Here is a 20,923-nt window from a genome sequence, read left to right as displayed (position 1 = left end):
GCGCCCTACTTGTGCCCCGCAGCACACCCTCGTGCCACCAGGCCCATACGCCCTCCCTCCGCTCCGGAGCCCAGCGCACCAGTGGACCACCACGGATACCGCCACGGATGCCCCCAAGACTCCAGCCTAGTGCCCAGGGACACTGCTGGCCACTCACCACCCAGAGCCTGCCACCCTTCCAGCTGGTGGCCCAGGTGGGAGACTGGGGGAGTGGGGAAGGTGTGAATTCGTGGGAGGCCCCAGTCAGTAAGGGATCCGCCTGCCACTACAGGAGACCCAGGTTCAATCCCTCAGTTGGGAAGATCCCTTGGAGAAGAAAATGGCAACCACTCCAGTGTTCTTGCCGGGAGAATCCCACGGACAGAGGAGCCTGGTGGGCTACAGTCCATGGGGTGGAAAGAGCCGGACACCACTGAGCGGCTAAACCACCACCTCTCTCCACCTGGCCCCTGTGGCTGCCTCCCTCTGTCCTGGAACTCTACTGCCCCAGCCCAGTCCTTCCACCCCATGGCCAACTTCTCATGCCCTGAGACGACCCCCAGGGACCTTCAGCCATGCCTGCCCACCGCCCCCCCCAGCCTCCCTAAGGCCGTTGGCTTCTCCAGGCCGCAGCTGGCCCGCCCTGCTTCCAGCCTTGGCACAGCCCTCACTGGGGCCCCGTCACAGAGCGGGATCAGAGACCCTCTGTTGCTCCCCCCACCCCCATGTACGGGCAGACCCGGGGGGAGTGGGGCTCCAGGCTGGGGGCGGGACGGCAAGGAGGCAAGAGCAGGGGAGCCTGGGAGGGCACAGGGGCTGCTCCTGGGGGCCCCGGGGCGGGAAGGGCCTGGAGGGCCCCCCTCACTCTCATGCTTGGTGCTGGAGGCCCTAAGTGGGCTCTTCTAGGATGAAGAGACTGATGGTGGGTGCTGCTGCTGGAGGGCTCAGCTGTGAGTGGGGGGCGGCGTGCCTGCGGGGGAGGGCAGGGGAGGGCCGCAGCCAGGACCCAGCGAGGCTGATGGTGACTGTGGCAGGGCCCCGGAGGTGGGGAGAGGGCGGGAGCTGGAGGACGGGGGTCCCCCAACCTGGAGGCCGGGGAACTTTCTGTTTCATTTGTAAAGCTTTCACTAAGCAGCCACGTGCCAACCCAGAAGCCTCCATGTCGCTCCTAACGTGGCTGGAACACGCGGATGGGAGGCGGCGTGGGTCGGCGTCCTGCTGGACCTTGGTAGGCGACACTCTGATCAGTCAGGCTGAGAGCGCGGAGGTCCTCGATGGGGTCTCAACGGTGCGGACCCCACAACACTAGACCCCTTCTCTGATTGTCTGCCAGCTGGATTCTTCCCATTCCGGCCTGGGACCTGTGAATGTGAGGTGGGTGAGTCTCGACCCCCACAGCCCGGGAAGCCGGCGGGTGGCCTCCCACCCCGCTCCCCGCCATCCTTCCCCCAGCCTGGGTCATCACCTCCCCCCCTTCCTGAGCAACACACAGCTTTGGGGGCTGAGTCTGCCAAACAGAGGAGAGGATGCCAATTAAATTCAAAGCTCAGATAAACAACTGTCTTTATTGTTTTTTAATAGCGTCTTTAAAGAAAGATTTTAAGTTTATAGGGAAATTGCTGAGAAAGTCCAAAGGATTCCCATACACTCAGCTTCTCCCATAGCATTAACACTTACACTAACGTGACACGCATGTGGCAGCCGATGGAGCAACGCTAATATATTGTTATTAGCTAAAGTCCATAGTTGGCTTGGAGGTTCACTCTTGGTGGGCATTCTACAGGTTTTGCCAGATGTTCAGTGACATGTGTCCATGTGCCAGCACCTACGGGGAGAGTTGTTGCCCAGAAAACCCGCGGAGCGGCTCCTGTCCACCACGCTCCTGACCCCCGCAGCCGTGGGTTGTCCTGCTGTCTCCGTGGGTCTGCTTTGCCAGGCTGTCCTCTAGTTAGGGCCCCACGTGGTAGCCTTTGCAGACTGGCCTCTCTCTCTTGCATTTACGCTTCCTCTGCATCTCTTCACGGTTTCCCCGTGCCTTTCCCTTTAGAGCTGAATGACACTGCATCGGACGACCGAGGATGAGATGGCTGGATGGCATCACCGACTCGATGGACGTGAGTTTGAGTAAACTCCGTGAGTTGGTGATGGACAGGGAGGCCCGGCGTGCTGCAGTCCATGGGGTCGCAAAGAGTCGGACACGACTGAGCGGCTGAACAGAACTGACTTGATACACCATCACCTGATGTACTGCGGAAAGGTACCCACTCCCCCACTGAGGGGCATCTTGAGGCTTCCCCATGTTGGCCATGATGAATAAGCTGCCGGACTCATCCAGGAGCAGGTTTTTGCATGGACTGAAGTTTTCAGCTCTTTGGGGTTAGGAACCAAGGATCGCGGTGGCTGAACCGGGGTGGGTGTGTGTGCCGAGTCGTAGGACGCCGCCTCACGCTCCCACCAGCCACGAGGCGGTATCTGCTGGTGTTAGTGTTTCGGTTTGGGCCTTACAGATGTGTAGGGACATAGTTCTTTTATTTTAGGCAAACATTTTCATGTGTTAGATCTGACATCCTGACATGGGCCCCCCCACTCCAGAGCTTGGTGCCAGGGAGGCCCAGCAGTGGCCCAGGGGAGGAGGCGCCCCCACAGGCAGGTGAGGAAGAGGGTGGGCAGGAGCCTTCCCAGGGGGCAGCCTCCCCGCTGTGCTTTGCACGCCATACTGGGGAGCGGGGGCTTCTTCCTGAGAGTAGTGGGCGTCCCTGGAGGGCTCCAAGTTGGGCGGTGCGGCGGTGGGGTGGAAAGATAAGACGAGCCTGGAAGTGCCTTGGGGCTGCTGCTGAGAACCACAGTGCCTGAAAAAGATGCAAGAGTGAGACGCACTGGACCGGCTGGGGAAGGTGCGGGGAGCAGGGGGGCAGAGGTGGGAGGGGGCTGTGGTTTTACAGGAGGCCGTCAGAGAGCCTCACGGAGGAGCCGGCATTCCCAGGGCACGCAGAGGCTGCGTGCGAAGGCCCCCAGTCACGTGACACAGGCAGAGGGTGGGGTGGAGGGGCGAGCCCTGGGCCCGCAGGTCTCCCCAGGTTCACAGGCCCCGAGGCCGAGAGGGTCTCTCCCTCCTGGGGTCGGGGAGGGGGGCTTCATCACAGAATACAAATGAGTAAATCACTGGCCACTGACCGTGCGCTCACCCTCTGGCCTGTCTCGCCTCCTCGAGGCGGTGGGGGTCCTGGAGTCACTCCCGACTCAGGGTAGGCTCTCCTGCTGTCAGCTTCCTTCCCTGGGTCTTTTCCCAAAGCTTCCCTGTGAACGTCACCCCAGCAGCACAGAAAAGGGACTTGCTATGAGCATAAACGACTAGGCACCCATGTCTGCTTCACGACTCTCGGGAGTTTCAGGAGCTGGGGAGAAGACAGCAGGCGCTGTGACCAGTGATGCTGTCGTGGATCTCACTGCTGGGGGCTTCAGGGCAGGGAGGTGTGGGCCGGGGGCTGGGGGCAACACCAGACATACGGGTCTCATGAATCTCAGCATCACGGCCTGGTCTTGTAACCTGGGAGACTCCGAATGTTCCAGAAAGTTCCGAGGGCCATTCTGAAGAGGGAGGGGGAGCCCAGTACCCTCCGATGGAGGTACGTGCAGTCGAGCACACGTCTCGTGGAAGATGTTTGCAATGGTTCTCGTGCCTTTCTAGGCATGAGGAGATGCAGGAAGCCGGGTTTACAGCATGTTCTCCTGGAGCGCGGTCTGCAGGCCAGTCCTGCCAGCTTTCCCAGGGTGCCTCATCCTGCCCTTTGTCCTCAGCTCCTGCAGGGCGTGTTGCTGGCCAGCGCCGGTGGTGGGTGATGACTTCATTCCTGTAGAACTGGATGGTGGGCAACATTCCTTATTTTACAATCCCTTCCTCTTCCGTCTTCACTTCAGTCAAGTCTCCGAGGGCGCCGCGTGACCAGCCTGTTTCGTGGCGAGGATTTCCGTGACGGGTGGCTCGGGTTATGTGACTGCACTGGACCCTGTTACCCCAGGCCTCGGGACCCCCAGTCTGACTCCTCTGTCATGGGGCTGGGAAACGGGCCGCTCTTGCCGCTTCTTCCTGCCCCTAGAGTTTTACTCGGATACAGTGACTGATCTGACTGAACTGTCCGTCTGGTCAATCCTTTCAAGTCGTCTGTAGTCGTCATTCATTTTATCTGAGGCTCAATCGTGTTCTTTTTGATCAAAGAAACAATCGTCTTGTAAAATAGGCCGAATACACATAATATAACGAGGGGCGTTGATAAGGTCACGAGCGCGTCCTTAAGCTCAGAATGTCTGTTAGGCGTGGCCCTGTATCTCCCCCGGTCATCTGGCCAGTCTGTTCTGTACCAGTTGCTATCTTTAAGGGAAATGATACACTGCTCATAAAGTCCACCAAAGATGTCTGCACGTCCGAGGCCAGCGGTGGGCCATCATGACCCCTTACAGGATGGAGAAAGGAATGTTATCTTCTAAAGAGTTACATGGTTGACGTCAAGACAAGAAAAATAGATTTTTATGGTTGAGCAGGTATTCCTTTCCTTGGGGAGGTCTGGTTAATGCATAATGCAGATGCATAATGCCCGCCAGAGGGGAGCGGGGAGGCCAAAGGGCAGGGGAAAAAAAATGTCATGTTAAAATTTTCCTTGCCTTGCTTGAGAACTTGAATTTTTTTCCTCAGGTGTCTGCCGTCCATGTTGAGAGGTACTGGTGTGGCCTGGCTGGAGGACGTCCGCTGAGCCCCGCAGGTCTGTCCCCAGGAGGTCCTGGCACCGTTGTGGGACCAGGTGTCTGGCTTCCTGGAGGGTAGAGGGGTCGCCTCTCGCTGGGGTCTGCACACAAGCACCAGGGTCCTCAGCAGGGAGGGAGCGGGGGTGGGAGTCGTGGGGAGACTCGACGCCCCAGTTGTCTGCACTCGCACTTGCTTTGCACACCTTTCTGGCGTGTTGCTGGGTCACCCGTGTTTCTGACTCTGTCACCGGCCCATCATTTGCTCACGGTCCCCTCTGAGGCTCTGTGATGGGCTCTGGAGGTCCTGACCCCCAGCACCTCAGGACACAGCTGTGTTAGGAGCGGGGCCTTTGCCGAAGCAGTCAGGTGACAAGGCAGTCACTAGGGTGGGCCTGCTGCAGGGGGACCCGGGTCCTTGTGACAAGAGGTCAGGACACAGACAGATGCAGCAGGACGGCCCCGTGAAGACTCGGGGGAGCACGGCCATCTGCAGGCAGAGCAGGGAGTCTTCAGGAGGACCCAGCCCTGCCCACACCTGGGTCTCGGGTTTCAGCCTCCAGGAGAAAGACAATAAATGTCTGCTGTTGAAGCTGCCCAGGCCATGGGCCTTTGTCATGGTCACCTAGCAAACTAATGAAGGTGTTAATGTTTTCCTTATGGATTTCCAAGTGCATTTAATGTATTAATTGTATTACCCCCTCGGGGCTTCCCTGGTGGCTCAGTGGTAAAGAACCTGCCTGCCAACGCAGGAGACACAGGTTTAATCCCTGGACGGGAAAGATCCCCTGGAGAAGGAAATGGCAACCCACCCGAGTATTCTTGCCTGAGAAGTCCCACAGATAGAGGCACCTGGCGGGCTACAGTCCACAGGGTCACAAAGAGTCAGACACGACTTAGTGACTGAGCAGCAACAATCACCCCCTTGTCTGTCACATTTTAGCCCAAATATTTTCCTGCTTTTCTCATTTGCCATTTAGTCAAAGACAGCTCCGTTGAGGTGTAGTCGGCGTGTTAATGCAGTATACTGCCCGTTCTAAAACGGCCCAAGTGCTGACCTGTGCAGACACCGTGAGACCGTCACCCCCGTCAGGATGGCAGGCACGTCCGTCGCCTCTAAGAGTGTCCTCTGGGCCCTGCAGCCTCTCCCCTCACCCCTCCATGCTGTACCCCACCCCCAGTTCTTAATAACTAGCGGCTGTGTCCGTGTCCATTTTCTAGGGTTTTCTATAAATGGGAGTACGTAGCATGTACTCTTTCTTGCCTGACCTCTGTCTCCCAACATGACTATTTTGAGGTTCATCCGTGCCTTTTCATGCATCAGTGGGACATTCCTTCTGATTGCCATCGTATGGATACAAAAAGAATTTTGTTTATCCGTTCATCTGCTGATGGACATTTGGCTTGTTTCCAGTTTTTGTCAATTAAAAATAAAGCTGCTATTTACATTCATGTGAAAGTCTTTGTGAGGACAAACATTTCCTTTTCTCGTGGGGAAATGCCTAGAAGTGGGATTACAAGATCACATGTACACTTAACTTTTACAGAAAAAGAGCCGCTGCCAGACTGGGTTGCTTTATGCTTCCAGCAGAGACGTGGGGCCCCTCCTTGCTGGCCGTTTGGACGGTCAGTCTTTTTGACTTTAGCTTCTCTCCTAGAGTGATGTCCTGTGACTCCATTTTGCTTTTCCCCGGTAACCGATGGTGCCGGGCACTTTTCACATCCTGATTTGCCGTCCAATTATCTCGTTTGGTGAAGTGTCACTTCTAAGACTGCGTTTTCCCCATTTTCAAAAGTTGGTTTACTGTTGTGTTTTCAGAAAGTTCATTATCTACTCTGGATCAGCCCTTTATGAAATGTGTGCTTCGCAAAAAGTGGCTTATGCTTTCATTGTCTTTACAATGCCTTTTGAAGAGCACATTTTAAAATGTCTTGACGCATTTCAACTTATCCATTCTTTTTTTTTTTTTTTTAGGGCTCATGCTTTCCATATCGAATGTAGGAGACCTTCGCGTTGCCTGAATTCACAGAGATTCTCCCCTGAGTTTTTATGGCTCTAGTTTTACATGTAGGTCTATGATTCATTCACTTTGAGTTAATTTTTGGATGTAGTATGAGGTATAAATCCAAGTTCTCCTCCTCCTCCTCTTTTTTTTTCCTTCATTTGCTTGTGGATATCTGATTTATTGGAAAGGCTGTAACTTCTGCACTGAATTGGCCCTGCACCTGTGGATAATCAAGTTTTCCATGAATTAAGGAGTTTCTCCTTCCTGCTCTTCAGCCTACGTGGCTTTTTCTTCTTTCTTGATTGCACTAGCAAAAACCTCGAGTACAAAGTTGGATGGAAGTGGTGAGAGAAGACACTCTTGTCTTGCTCCTGGCTCAAGTGAGAAAACATTCAGTCTTAGACACGCTTGTTGGGCAGAGGAAGTTTTCCTGTATTCCTAAGTTTGCTGAGAGCTTTATTTATTTATTTTTTTAAAGAAATCAGGAATGGGTGTTGAATTTTGTCAAATGCTTTTTCTGCACCTACTGAGATGATTATATGGGTTTTATTTTTCAGTTTGTTAAAACGGTGAATTACTGACTGACTTTTAAATGTTGTCCCAGCCCTGCATTGCTGGGGTAAAGCACACTTGGTCTTGATGTTGTATCAACTTATACATATTGAGTTCTATTTGTAAAATTTTGTTTGGGACTTTTCTGTCTATGTTCATGAGAAATAGTGGCCTGTGATTTTCTCTTCTTGCACTGTCTTTGCTTTTGGTTATCAAGGCAACACTGGCTCATAGATGAGTCGACGTTTTTTTGTAGAATTTGTGCATTGTCGTTCAGTAGCTCAGTCGTGCCCAACTCTTTGTGACCCCGTGGACTGCAGCACATCAGGCTTCCCTTCCACGCTCAAACTCATGTCCATTGAGTCAGTGATGCCATCCAACCATCTCGCCCTCTGTCACTTCCTTCTCCTCCTGCCCTCAATTTTCCCAGCATCAGGGTCTTTTCCAGTGAATCAGCTCTTCACATTAGGTGGCCAAAGTATTGGAGCTTCAGAGTCAGCGTCAGTCCTTCCAATGAATATTCAGAGTTGATTTCCTTTAGGATTGATGTAATTGCTATTAGTTTTTCTTTAGCCGTTTGGTATAACCCACCAGGGAAACCATCTGGGTCTGGAGCTTTCTTTGTGGGAAGGTTTTAAGTTACACTTTCAATTCTTTAATAGATACAGAGTCATTCCGATTATCTTTGTTTGATTGGTCTTTGGTATTTTGTTTTGAAAGACACTTTCATCTCACTTGTTAGGTTTATTGTCATAAAGTTGTGCATAATATTTCCTTGGTTATTCTTTTAATAGCTGTACAATCTCTGTTGGGCTTCCCTGATAACTCAGTTGGTAAAGAATCCACCTACAATGCAGGAGACCCCAGTTCAGCTCCTGGAGAAGGGATAAGCTACCCACTCCAGTCTTTTGGGGCTTCCCTGGTGGCTCAGCTGGGAGAGCGTCTGCCTGCGATTCGGGAGGCCTGGGTTCGATCCCTGGGTTGGGAAGTTCCCCTGGAGAAGGGAAGGACTACCCACTCCAGTATTCTGGTCTGGAGAATTCCATGGAGAGCGACTTTCACACTCTGTATTGATGTCACCTCCTCGTTCCTGATGTCGGGCACTTCATCTCTCACTTTTCCTCTTTTCCTGATCTGGTTTATCAGTTTTTATTGGTATTCTCAAACAACAGAGTTCTGGGTTGGCTTTCCTGCTTTCTCTACTGTTCTTCTGTTTTCTGTTGCATCAACTTCTTCCTGGTCTGCATTATTTCCTTTCTCATGCTTACTTTGGGCTGATTTGCATTTCTTTTCCTATTTTTCTTAAGGCAGAAGCTGGGGTCACTGATTTCAGCGCTCGCTTGTTTTCCATGTAGGCGTTTTTTGCAGGAGAAATTCCGCCCTGAGTCCTGCTCTAACCGTTTTGCACAAGTTCCCATGTGCTGTCTTTATATTTTCATTCTGTTGAGAATCCTTCCTAATTTCCTTTTTGATTTTTCCTTGACTCACGGACTATTTAGAAGTGTGTGATTTAAATTCCAAATGTTTGAGAATTTCCCAAAGACTTTTTCCTGTTATTGATTTAAAATTTAATTCCATTATGGTCAAAGAATATAATTTATGTAACTTGAATCCTTCTCAACTTATTAAGCCTTGTTTAATGGCCCAGAACACGATCTGTATTGGTAAATGTTCCATGTGCACTTGGAAAGAATGTGTATTTGAATGGCATGCTCTATAAATGTCAATCAAGTCAAGTACTGCCCTAGTCTCCTAACTTCTTGCTGATTTTTCTGCACTAAACAATTAATCATTAATTTCCAATTAATTATTGATAGAGGGGTACTGAAGTCTCGGAGTGTAACTGTGCATGTCTACCCTGCCAGTTACAGCCCGTTTAGCTTTATGTATATTTCAGAGGTCTGTGATTCCTTTAACCTTTGTGTGTCTTTATACTTAAACCGTGCTTCTTGTAGGCAGGACACAGGAGGATTCTTCCTTCTTTAACCCCAGTATAACCATCTCTGCCTCTTAACTGGGGCGTTTAGACCAGCTGCACGTAACGTGCTTGACCGCGGAAGGAAGCAAGTGCACCGTTTCTCACCCGTGTTCTGTGGGTCCTGTCTCTTTCTCTCCCTCTTACCTCTTCTGCGTCAGTCGAGAGTTTTCTGAATTCCATTTTACCTCCTTTGCTGGGCCTTTCTGTGTTGCTGCTTTGGCTTTAAGGGGTTTGCAGTGCTGACTCCTTGCAGTTGTTTTTGATTGATTGGCTCTCCTCCTCCTTATGGCTCGCTTTTTCCTGCTTCTTTGCCTGTTTGCTAATTTTTGATCAGATGCCAGACATTGTGTGTTTTCCCCCTCGTTCGTGCAGGACCTCTTTCTACTCCTACAAACGTTCTGGAGCTTTGCTCTAGGGAGCAGTTAAGTCACCTGGCCATGATCTGATCCTCTCTGGTCTGGATTTTTTTGGGTTTGTAAGGTGGGCCTGGGGAAGTGCCCCATTCGGGGTTAACTGCCCCCAGGGTAATGCAGGAATTTTCCAAGTGCCCAAGGCCCCGTGAAGTGTCCATTTTCTGAGTCTGGTTGGTGGGAACGGACCCTGTTCCCAGCCCTGCCTGAGCAGTGGACATCGGCCCCCGCCCCTCCTGGTGGTTCTCTTCCAAGCCTTGAAGAATTTCCTCCGAGGCACGTGTTGCTCTTTACCCGACTGGGTGTGTGAGTGGGCCCCTCTGCGGGCCTCCAGGGCTCCCTACGCACGCACTCCTCTCCAGCACTCTGTGCCATGAACTTTCGTTGCCTGGGTCTCCCTGGACCCTCAGCTCTTTCTCATCAGTTCAAGGGTCCCACTGGGCTCCCCCCACTTCCCCTTCCTCTCGAGGAAGCAAGTTGAGCAATTCTGAGCCTGAAGCTTTTGCTTCTCATCTCCTAGGGACCGATGTTCTTAACTGTCTGATGTTTACTGTCCTGAAAAATAAACTGTTTCGTGTACATATATGGTTTCTTGATGATGTTGTTTTCTTTGGAGAGTTGCTCCAGGCAGGAGGATAAACGTGGTCCTTGTTTCTCCATCTTGCCCAGAAGCAAATGTCTGCCTTTTAATTTGGATGAGCATTTTTTGATATACAGAAACAAACCTTTTAAGCAATGAAATTTACTGAGTCTTTTCTTCTACGATACTTTCATTGTTTGTAAGCTTAGAAAACTGTTGCCAGGATGAAAGCAGATAAATACATACCTATATTTCTCTCTAGTTTTACTTTAAACTTTTTTTCCCTCACATACTGACCTTCTGTAACTCTCCTGGCTTCTGTTTTGATATTTGGTATATTTGGGCCTGGAGTAAAAAAATCTCATTACCCTTTTTCTCGTCCTGAATACATTTCTGATTTTTCTCAACCTCCTGATTAAATATCCTGCAACCTCTGACGGAGGTGCTGCCAGATTCTTACGGTTTCGTGGTCATCAGGATGATAGATGTTGTAGAATTGAAATAACGTGTGGGACCTACAGGAGAAGACGAGGGGCTGCACACCGCGGCCTGTGCCTGGCGCCTTTGCTGCTGCCGTGTGACCCTGGCATCAGCTCAGCCCACCCTGAACCCTGTTTGCTCTTCTGGAAAATGCAAGTGATGGGAGCGTTGCCTCCTGGGGCTCCTGTGAGGGTTTCCAGAGACAAAGGGGAGGCAGCTCTGCCTGGCTGCTGGTCTGCAGGGAGCCCTCCACACACATCAGATATGCTGCCTCCACTTCTGAAATCTGCTCTTAATTTTCAAAATTTTCTTGGCTCTTCCTGCCTATTTTTCCTTGTATGCGAATTTTAGGTTTGTCTTGCCAACTCCCTCCCCACCCCTGGCTCACCCCTCACCCCCAAATAAATCCTATCAGAATTTTGGTTGGAAATCTGGCGAACCTATACATGAATTTGGGAAGATCTGATGTTTGCAAACGTCCTACCCAAGAATGTGGCGTGTTTTCTCTTTCTCTCTTTTTCAGACTTCATGTTTTTATTTCTCATTAAAGTGTGTTGTTTTCTTCCTACAGATCCTGAACATTTCTGAAGAAGGTTTTAGCAAAGTATTTTTTATGTTCTTCGCACCCCCTCTCCTTTTTGTTTGAGAATAACATTTTTTAAAATTCTGCTTCATCTTATAACTGGTGGTTGCTAGAAAATCATAAAAATATTAATGTAAAATGTGTATTTTGCATCTGGCGCCTTTCCTGAATTCTCTCATCCATTCTGAGCTCTCTTCCGCTGGCTCTCTCGGGGCTCCTAGGAATGTGGTGTTTTGGTCTCCTCCTTTCCAGAAGTTGCGCATCTTGTTTCCGTTTAACATCTTTTGCATTGTCTTCAGCTTATGGAGCGGGGCTGAGCAGTAATGATGAAAGCGGGCGTCCTTGTTTGGTTCCTGTCTTGGGCTGTGGGTGCCTCTGCGTCCCACCGTCCAGGGTAGATAAAGGAAGTGCTTATTTATAATTTTCTATAGTTTATTGAGCTTGGTGTTTTGTTCTCAGAAATAAGGATTGACTTTCAGCAAAGATCCTTCCCCCGATGTTTAATGATCATGAACTATTTAAGACCTGCCAGAAACATAAATAAAAGTAGGAAGAACCTGCGTCTGCCGCCCACCACTTGGCTTAAGAAAGACGAAGGACGTGAGGAAGGGTCCCGGGGCTCTGAGTGACCCCTCACCAAAGAAGCCCTCCCCTGCAGAGGGGACCGTTCATCTGAGAGGTGCGTTCCTCACAGGCAGGCCTATGGAACTTATGTCCATGTATTGAACCACATTTGGGGAGTCCCATGGCCCTGTGTTTTTCCTCTGGTGCCTTTCTCAGAGCTCCCAGCACTGTTTGGGAACCTCTGCCAGGGCATGCATGCAGCTCTGGGTCATTGTTTCAACCGTGTCAACTCCACTCACAGATACTCCCCAGCAAGCCTCCTCTTGGTGGAGGATTGGAGCTGCTCTAATTTTCCGTAATTACCAACAAGAGTGTGCACTCAGCAGAAACCAGTGGGCCTTTGCAAGCTGCCCAGGGGCGGACAAATGAGTCTCCCAGGTCTCATCCTCCAACGCCTTCTCCCAGGATGAGCGAGCACGCTTCAGCGAACACCTCTCTCCCCAAGCCCAAGAGGGAGGTGCAGACAGGAGTCTTGTGAGACAGGGCCCCCCTCCTGGATCACGCCCCCAGATCACACCACCGACACGGGGCCTCCAGCGTTCCGGACACGATCAAGGCCACGCACCCCGCTTGTCCGGCCCTTTCATCTCTCTTGGTCTGGCAGAGGTCATCACTTTTTTGTTGCTCTTCTCAGTCACTTTATTAACTTTTCAGATGCCAGTGTCATAACATTCTTGTTTGTTTACAATTGAACATAACGTTGCCAGATAGCCATTCTTCTCTTAAGTAGCTGTGATGAAACCCTTGTTTTCACATGGTATTTCCTTGCTCCTCCACCCACGTTCATGGTAAACCCAAGTGTAAAAAGATTACAAACAGCAAACAAAGTGTATGCGTCCTCGTGTGAATGCTATATTTTGTAGCACCCAGCGTGCATCATTTACGTATTTTCACGGGCGTGTGGTTGGTTTATAAAATTGAGTCCATTACTGCTGTATAACAGTGATTCGGTTATACGTACGTACACATTCTTTTTCTTTTTAATATTCTCTTCCGTTATCTTTATCACAGGGTATTGTATACAGGTCCCTGTGCTACGCAGTAGGACCTTGTCATTCATTCGTTCTTTTTTGCCTTGAAGGATCGGTGACAGCTGTGAAGAGTCTGGGCCGGTTTTCTTGAAGAGGATCTCACAATCAAATTGGCTGGACAGTTTCTTCACGGTCAGACCCAGGCTGAACTTTGGGGCCAGAGTACGGCCTCAGTGGCGCTGGGTCCTCTGGGCTCTTCACGGCCAGGTGCCCGAGGCCTGAGGCTCTCGCTGGTGATGGTGCTGAGACTGATCACCAGCTTCAGATGAGGCTCACCAGTATTCTGTTTCCAGGTACAATTTTAACTTGAAAAATAATGGGAGAAATGTTCACCTCTAGGGTGCGAGGCGCTCATTCTGATTTAGCCTGAATTTTATGCTAAGGAAAGCAGCCTGTCAGTGGCCTATCAAACGTCCACTCGATGTCTGTTTCAATCTTTCAAGGACAGGGTGCACTGACCAGAAGGAGAGCATGTCCGTGTTAAAACAGAGATGAAGCACCTCCCTTCCTGGGACACCAGTGCTGCTCCTCCTTCAACAAGATGCCCTTCTGGGGGCCAAGGCCACGCTGACTCGCTGGGTGTGCGCTTAGTCCCCGAGTCGTGTCCGACTCTTTGCAGCCCCATGGACTGTGGCCTGCCAGGCTCCTCTGTCCATGGGATTTTCCAGGCGAGAACACTGGAGTGGGTAGCCATGCCCTTCTCCAGGGGGTCTTCCTGACCCAGGCATCCAACCTGGGTCTCCCTCATTGCAGGCAGATTCTTTACCATCTGAGCCACCGGGGAGGCCCATTTTATAGTAAAATGGAACTTTAAAAAAGAAGTGGGGAATTGTGCTACCAGCTCCCATCAGATGGGCAGCGCCCACAGGAGCCCTGGCTGGCTTCTATACCTGGAACAAATCCCGTCCTTGCCAGGCCTTGTCTGGCCCTAAAATGGCCTGGATGGGGACTCTGGATATTTCAAAATGGATTTTTTTTTTTTTGCACTTATAGTTAAAGAAGGCTAGCTCTGTAAAACATCCCTTTCTCAAGATTCTGACCCTGAGAGAACAGAAGTGCTCCTGGGAGGAAGCTTGGAGTTAGAGCTCTTATCACGCCCTTGAAATGCAAGCACAACCCCCATTGCTTGTGACTGTAGCCTTGGCTCAGCTGCTGCTGCTAAGTCACTTCAGTCGTGCTGACTCTGTCCTAGAAGAACATAAAACTGAAAAAAAACAAGGGGGAACTTTTAAATTGAATCAGGAAAACTATGAGATCTTTGTCTGTGTCTATCTGGATGTACGTACATCTTTGTATACTTATAAAAAGGGTCCTTTGTTACTTGTGGTTAATATTACCAAAATTAATTTGTAAAAGAGCTCTATTTAGATGACTTACAGTATAGGCTTCACTGGTGGCTCAGACAGTAAAGAATCTGCCTGCGACCTGGGCTTGATCCCTAGGTTGGGAAGACCCCCTGGAGAAGGGAAAGGCTACCCACTCCAGTACTCTTGCCTGGAGAAGCCCAAGAACTTAGGAGCCTGGTGGGCCACAGTCCTTGGGGTCGCAAAGAGCGACTGAACTGAACATACACACACGCACGAGTGCTTACACACTAAATGTGTAAATATTTCTAAATTAACAAAAAAACTAATCTAAGTTTTTAGAAGGAATCATGTGATATAGGATTGATCTTCAATAAATGAAGATAAATGTAAGTTGTTGGTTTGATTACCACAGGCATGTCCTTAGGGCCATGGACATTAAGTATAATTAAGAGAACAGACTTCTGGTTGCTGAGGGGGAGGGAGGTGGAGCAGGGATGGAGGGTGAGTTTGGGGTTAGCAGATGAAGACTATTATACAGAGAATGGATAGACAGCAAGGCCCTGCGGGCTAGCACAGGGGCTACATTCAATAGCCTATGATGAACCATTATGGAAAAGCATATTAGAAAAGAATCTGTGTGTGCGTATAACTGAGTCACTTTGCTGTGCAGCAGAGATTGGCGTAACACTGTAAATCAACTACACTTCATTTTAAACCTGAGGGGCTCCCCGGCAGTCCAGTGGTTAGGGCTCTGTGCCCCCAGTGGAAGGGGTGTGGGTCTGATCCCACATGCTGTGGGGTGCAGCCACAAACTTAAAACTTAAAAAATCAAGAAAAAGGATAATTGTGTTTTATGGTATGTCTACTTAAAAACAGATTCTCCAGATTTCGGTAGTTTGAAACTTTAGTTTTGCTGGATTACATTCAATGATGGGAATTCATGACACAGCCAGACCGCTTCCAACGGAGATACAGCGCTAAAACAAAACCGCTAAGCGAGTCCGAGTTTACCTGCTGCGTCTTCTTAGCAGAGAGAACTAAAGCTGTTTGCGTTTCCTGGACACACGTCTTATACCACACTGAGAAAATAAATCGTGCTGAGGGGGAACGGACGTTTCTAGAGGTTACAGAATAGGTTTACAAGTTTGCCAGGAGACATCGTGATGACGAATAGTTCACGATGGCTTGCTTCTTGGTTTTTGCTAAAGATTCAGGTTTTTTAAGGGCTACAAATTATAGTATATATGTAATTAAAGCTACTTTAACCCGGATGCCCATCGGCGGATGGACGGACAAAGAAGCTGTGGTACATACGCACGATGGGATATTACTCAGCCATAAAGATGAACACACTGGAGTCGGTTCTAATGAGGTGGATGAACCGAGAGCCTGTTACACAGAGTGAAGTAAGCCAGGAGAGGAAAACAACTATCGTATATCAACGCGGGTACGTGGAGTCCAGAAAGATGGTGCTGATGAAGCCTTCTCAGGGCAGCGGCGGAGATGCAGGTGTAGAGGGCAGACTGTGGGCCTAGAGGACGCGAGGGCGGGACGCGTGGACGGGGCAGGCGGGAGACGTGCACACCGCCACGCGTGAGGCCGGGGCTCAAGCCCGGCGCTCCAGGACGACCTGGAGGGGTGGGACGGAGGAGGTGGAGGGAGGGGACACACGTATGCCTGTGGCCAGCCCGTGTCGCCGTGCGGCAGAGACCAGACAGCGTTGTGAAGCAGTCGTCCCCCGGTTAAAAATAAATACATTTTTAAAAAGCTACTTTAAAAAGGGAAACATTTCAGCACACAAGGAGGAAACTACAAAGGAAAATAATAAGATGCATGTTTTCAGTAAAATAAGGTATGAAAAATGGCAATAAATTAAGGGCAAAGAGTGTGATGTTGTCCTGAAGAATTTCAAAGAGAGATTTTTGTGTGGCAGGAAGCAGCACAATATTGTAAAGCAAATATCCTTTAATTAAAGATAAATAAATTTAAAAAATAAAGATGTTAAACTAATTAGGCTTATTAGGATGTTAAATTACATGGGAAATATTATCAAACAAAGAACAACATTAAGCCTTCTTTATGTTATGTCTATATAAATATATTATACATTATGTGTTCCAGAAATTACATGAAATTCCTGGAAGCCTTGTGTGTCCTGACATAAAATGTTATCTGACATAAAAACTGAGGCTCCCACTGAAGGAGCTGAACCCAAGAATCAGGGTAAAAAAACAGAATCTGTAAAGTTTATGGCACGTGTAGACAAAGTCCACTCTGCGTCTACAAAACTCAGCCCTCGCCGTCAGACGTTTCCCATCCTGATGACCTTGTAAAATGGTAATAACCTGCTCCTGAATCAGAGAAACCAAGATGGTAAACAACCGCTGTAAATTAAGTGAACAATCAGGCTGTGGGAAACCCAAGACTGCCGCGTGCTTCCTCCCGTCTCCCTGACAAACCCTATTTTTCATTTGATGGAGTAAAACCTTCCCTTGACGCAAGGCTTATGGCCTCACGATGACAAAGAAACAGTTTAAGAATGTGTGTTCCTCTTGGCCTTTCCTTTCCACAATCTCCAGTAATCAAGGCTCCCGCTTCACTGGGCAAATCATACGAGTCTTAAAAACAACAAAAAAAGCCTCACAAACGTCTTGAAATTATCTGTATTCCTATCACCCTCAGTCATCAGGCGAGGTCAACAAAGCTAACGGAAAACCTGGACTCACACAGGACAAAAACTAACTACAGGCATTGAGTGACCTGATAAGTATGATTACAATTTTTATGACTTTTTGTTTGACATGTTACTGGCTTTTAATCTTTGTTTTCCAGATGTAAAAGAGCCTCTCCCCTTAAGCTTATTGTGACTGGAAACAATTTTGTGAATTACCACCTTTGTAAACAGAGTTGAAGCATTGATCTCTTCTCTCTACCTGATCCCTTCAGCATTAGGAAACTCGCAAGTGTCCAGCAGCCTTTCCGGGTGAACAGGAAGGCCACTTCCCGGCAGGCACAGCAACCTCAAAACTCTCTGGACCTCGAGAAGACAGGAGTCCACACAAACCTTTAGGTGCTGCTGGCAGAGTCTGGTGGCAAAGCTTTCCTGGCCACGGGAGGCCTTTGAGAAGTCCAATTTGAGATTCTTTATGAGTTAGTTTCAACACAGCCAAATTTGAAAGTGCCCATAACCTCAAAGAGGGCTTCCCTGGTAGCTCAGCTGCTAAAGAATCCACCTGCAATGTGGGAGAGCTGGGTTCGATCCCTGGGTTGGGAAGATCCCCTGGAGAAGGGGATCACTGCTGCCCACTCCAGTATTCTGCCCTGGAGAACTCTATGGACTGTGTAGTCCATGGGGTCACAGAGTCAGACGTGACTGAGCGCCTTTCACTTTAACCCCAAAGAAGACGTACTGTCGGTAAGCAGCACATGAAAAGGTGCTCACACCACCAGTAACCAGAGAAGCAGAAGTCAAACCCCGGTGAGACGTTGCCTCGCCCCCATCACCACGGCCATCGTCAAAAAGACCCCAGCGACAGTGGTTGGCAAAGACATGGCAGAAAGAGAGGCCTGGTTGGTGGAAATGTCAGTTGGTACAGCCACTATGCAGAACAGTATGGAGGCTCCTAAAAAAACTAAAAATAGAGCTTCCATGTAATTTAGCAATTCCACTTCTGGGTATATATCCACAGAATGAGAAGAGACACGTGCACCCCAGTGTTCGTAACAGCATTGTTTATGATATGAAAGCTACCCAAGTGTTCACCAGTAGGTGAGTGTCTGAAGACGGTGTGGGGTATGTATGTATTCTATATATTTAATATACACAGTGGAAGGTTTTGTTGTTGTTGTCGTGTCCGGCTCTCTTGTGACCCCGTGGACTGTAGCCTGCCAGGCTTCTCGTTCCATGGGGTTTCCCAAGCAAGAACACTGCAGTGGGCTACCATTTCCTTCTCCAGGGGGCTCTTCCTGACCCAGGGATTGAATCCACCTCTCCCACATTAGCAGGTGGATTCTTTACCACTGAGCCACCAGGGGAGCCCCCGTGGAATATTACTCAGCCATAAAAATGAACTTCTGCCATTTTTCAGCAATGTGGAGTAACTTAGAGAATCTTATGTTTAATGAAATAAGTCAGACAAAGAAAGACAAATAGTCTATGGCATCATCTTTATGTGGGACCTAAAAATACAGCAAATGAGTGTACATCACAAAACAGAAACAGATTCACAGATATAAGGAACAAATTAGTGGTTATCAGTGGGAAGAGGCGAGATAGAAGCATGGGGTTCAGAGGCACAGACTGCTGAGAATGCAGTGAATCACCAGGGTCTCCCCGGTAGTCCAGTAGTCGAGGCTCCGTGCGGCTCACGCAGGGCACCCAGGCTGGGCCCTGGTCAGGGAGCTGAGAATCCACTAGCTGTACAGTGTGGCAAAGAAAAAAGTGGAAAGCAGATAACCAACAGGGATATACTGTCCAGCGCAGGGAAATACAAGCACTATTTTTGATCACTGTGAGTGGAGTATAATCTATAGAAATGATGAATCACTATGCTGCCTACCTGAAACTAATATAATATTGCAAATCAACTAACCCTCAGTAAAAAAGAGAGCCTGTGTGTTCAATTAACTGTAGGTAAATAATCAGGCCACGTTTCTTGAAACCAGACTTATTTTTTGCAAACAGTCTTAATCTGCCTACACTTGATGGAAATAAGGATGATTTTAGAGACAAGACATGTTTCAACAGAATACCTTTGTGGATGCTAAGTTCTGGTGCTATTGTCTTTGAGGTTTGTTATTTTCTGCTTAAAACTCACTTCCTAAACGACTCCTTGCTACTGTGTCACAGTATTGTAAAGTTTAAGTAAATTATTAAAAGGATGTTCTAAGCTGCTTTCTGAGGCTGATTAACTTTGGATGAAGGTCAGACACCCTATGCCCCACACCCAGGAGATTGTGTAGACCGAAAAAGACATCATTTAAAGGACTTTCTCTCCAACCTGGATGGAAGAGCCCTCGCCAGGCACTCTTCACGGGCTCACGCACAGTGAGACTGAAGGGAATCGACTCCTGAGTTTGTATTTCCCACGTTACAAAGGCCTCTGCATCAGGCTGGTCTGCAGAGAGGACTGTTGACCTCGAACTCACCTTGAAACGGCCACCAGGACAAGAGCCTATGACTGCGGTGGGGACAGCTGCCCAGGAATCCGGGCCAGGCCTGCATGACCCACCCTGTTAATTCCGTTGAACTGCCATGCAAATGTCTGTCTCCCTAGCGAAGGAAGAAGTTATTGTTCTGGCTATGCTTTTACCCCAATTTCGGGATGGAAAGAAAATTCTTTGGTAAAGTTGTCAGTAAGTACCTCTAGGGCGAGCAAAGTAACTGACCATTGGACCTGTCATCGAATTCCTTGGTCAGCGCAAGACTGAGGTAGGCGTCTCATAGCAGCTGTCACTGACATTTCAGATGCTCCGCAGATAACCGCTCAGCTAGACAGACCTCCCTCTGGCCTGACCTTTCAGGTTCAAATTCTTCAGCATATGAATGTGTCCTCCTCTTGTCTGATATTTCCCTCTGTTCTTAAGAGACCGAGCACAACTTCCCTAGGACACCCCCAGCCCCACTCTGACCCTTTCTTAATTAACAAGTGTTGTCAAGAGAAAAACACAAGTAAATGAAGCCAGCAACTCCTCCTGTCAAACACCATCACAGATGGCGTTTGGAAAGACTGTGGAGGAAATGACCCATGGCTTAACACCGTGTTAACAAAACTCCCAATTAATGAGGCTATCAATGAGGGCTCTCGGGGAGGAATCATGCTCATTTCCCAGGGTTCTGTTTCACGTGTGGTGCTGGAAATGATCCACCTTGCCAAGGATGGGCACATAAACATCTCAACAGCTGGCAAACAGATTTATGGCCGCTGGCTTATTAAGTTCCCCCACTGTCAATACACAAGGAAATAAGCGGTCCTCCTCACTCTCCCCATTACAGAGTCAAGAGATCTGTGTCAGCAGGATACCAAGACAGTGGTGGCAAAGTCTCTTAGAAAAACGAATTCCTAACACAGGAATGTGTGTAAACATGATCAGAAACCCATCAGGCACCACTGGTCAAATAGCTGAGGAGGCTGCAAAAAGCATTGAAGCAAAACAGACATCCTTCCACTCCCTCGCCCGGGTCATATTAGATAACAGGGCTGCCCTGGATGCTGGCAGGACGGGGGGCGTCTGCGCTACGGAGAAAACTTCTTGTTACATTTACCTCCGGAGCAGCTGAGACTCGCCTAGAAGGAATTTCCCAAGATGTAAGAAAAACTGACCCCTTAAATGACCTGCTTAGCTGGCTCTTTGCAGGCATGAGCAATTTTTTCCCAGTCTGCTTTATAGATAATTATTATTTTCATAACATGTATTTATCAGTCTTTTCCTGTCAATCCGTTCATGACACAAGTCTACTGCTAAATGTTTATGTGACCGTTCAGCGTGGTTGATAAAATGCATAGCCTGTGAAATGTTTCCCCATTAGCAAGACTCTTTGCTTGTTTGCTGAGGCTGATTAGTGTCCACCCTACGCGGGTAGCTAAGCAAATCTCTACACACATGGAAATGGACAAAGAGGCCTAATGTGGGGGCAGGATGGACCAGGGTGGACA

The 20,923-nt window shown here is 49.0% G+C and overlaps 2 long non-coding RNA genes across 7 annotated transcripts; one reads left to right on the top strand and one right to left on the bottom strand.

Moving 5' to 3' along the window:
* Window positions 1–1,517: 1,517 nt before the first annotated feature.
* Window positions 1,518–3,671, bottom strand: LOC147341682 (uncharacterized). Its single transcript, XR_015157602.1, has 2 exons — window positions 3,154–3,671; window positions 1,518–2,828 (listed from the first exon to the last, which is right to left on the bottom strand). It is a non-coding gene; the product is annotated as an uncharacterized LOC147341682 (long non-coding RNA).
* Window positions 2,029–19,161, top strand: LOC147341681 (uncharacterized). 6 transcript variants are annotated; one of them, XR_015157594.1, is made up of 8 exons: window positions 2,029–2,236; window positions 3,778–3,845; window positions 4,356–4,518; window positions 4,670–4,736; window positions 6,264–6,342; window positions 6,692–6,784; window positions 13,011–13,253; window positions 17,100–19,161. It is a non-coding gene; the product is annotated as an uncharacterized LOC147341681 (long non-coding RNA). The 6 variants fall into 6 exon arrangements; XR_015157596.1 differs by lacking the exons at window positions 2,029–2,236; window positions 3,778–3,845; window positions 6,264–6,342; window positions 17,100–19,161 and adding an exon at window positions 13,404–14,657 and having other exon boundaries at window positions 4,355–4,518; XR_015157593.1 differs by lacking the exons at window positions 2,029–2,236; window positions 3,778–3,845; window positions 6,264–6,342 and having other exon boundaries at window positions 4,381–4,518.
* Window positions 19,162–20,923: the final 1,762 nt, after the last annotated feature.

This window comes from Bos grunniens, chromosome 29 (genome assembly GCF_055505025.1).
Source record: "Bos grunniens cultivar Pamir isolate PY7600 chromosome 29, Bosgru_T2T1.0, whole genome shotgun sequence".
Taxonomy (NCBI): Eukaryota; Metazoa; Chordata; class Mammalia; order Artiodactyla; family Bovidae; genus Bos; species Bos grunniens.
Note: the sequence above shows the minus strand (reverse complement) of the source record. Positions and strands in the feature narration are given on the sequence as shown.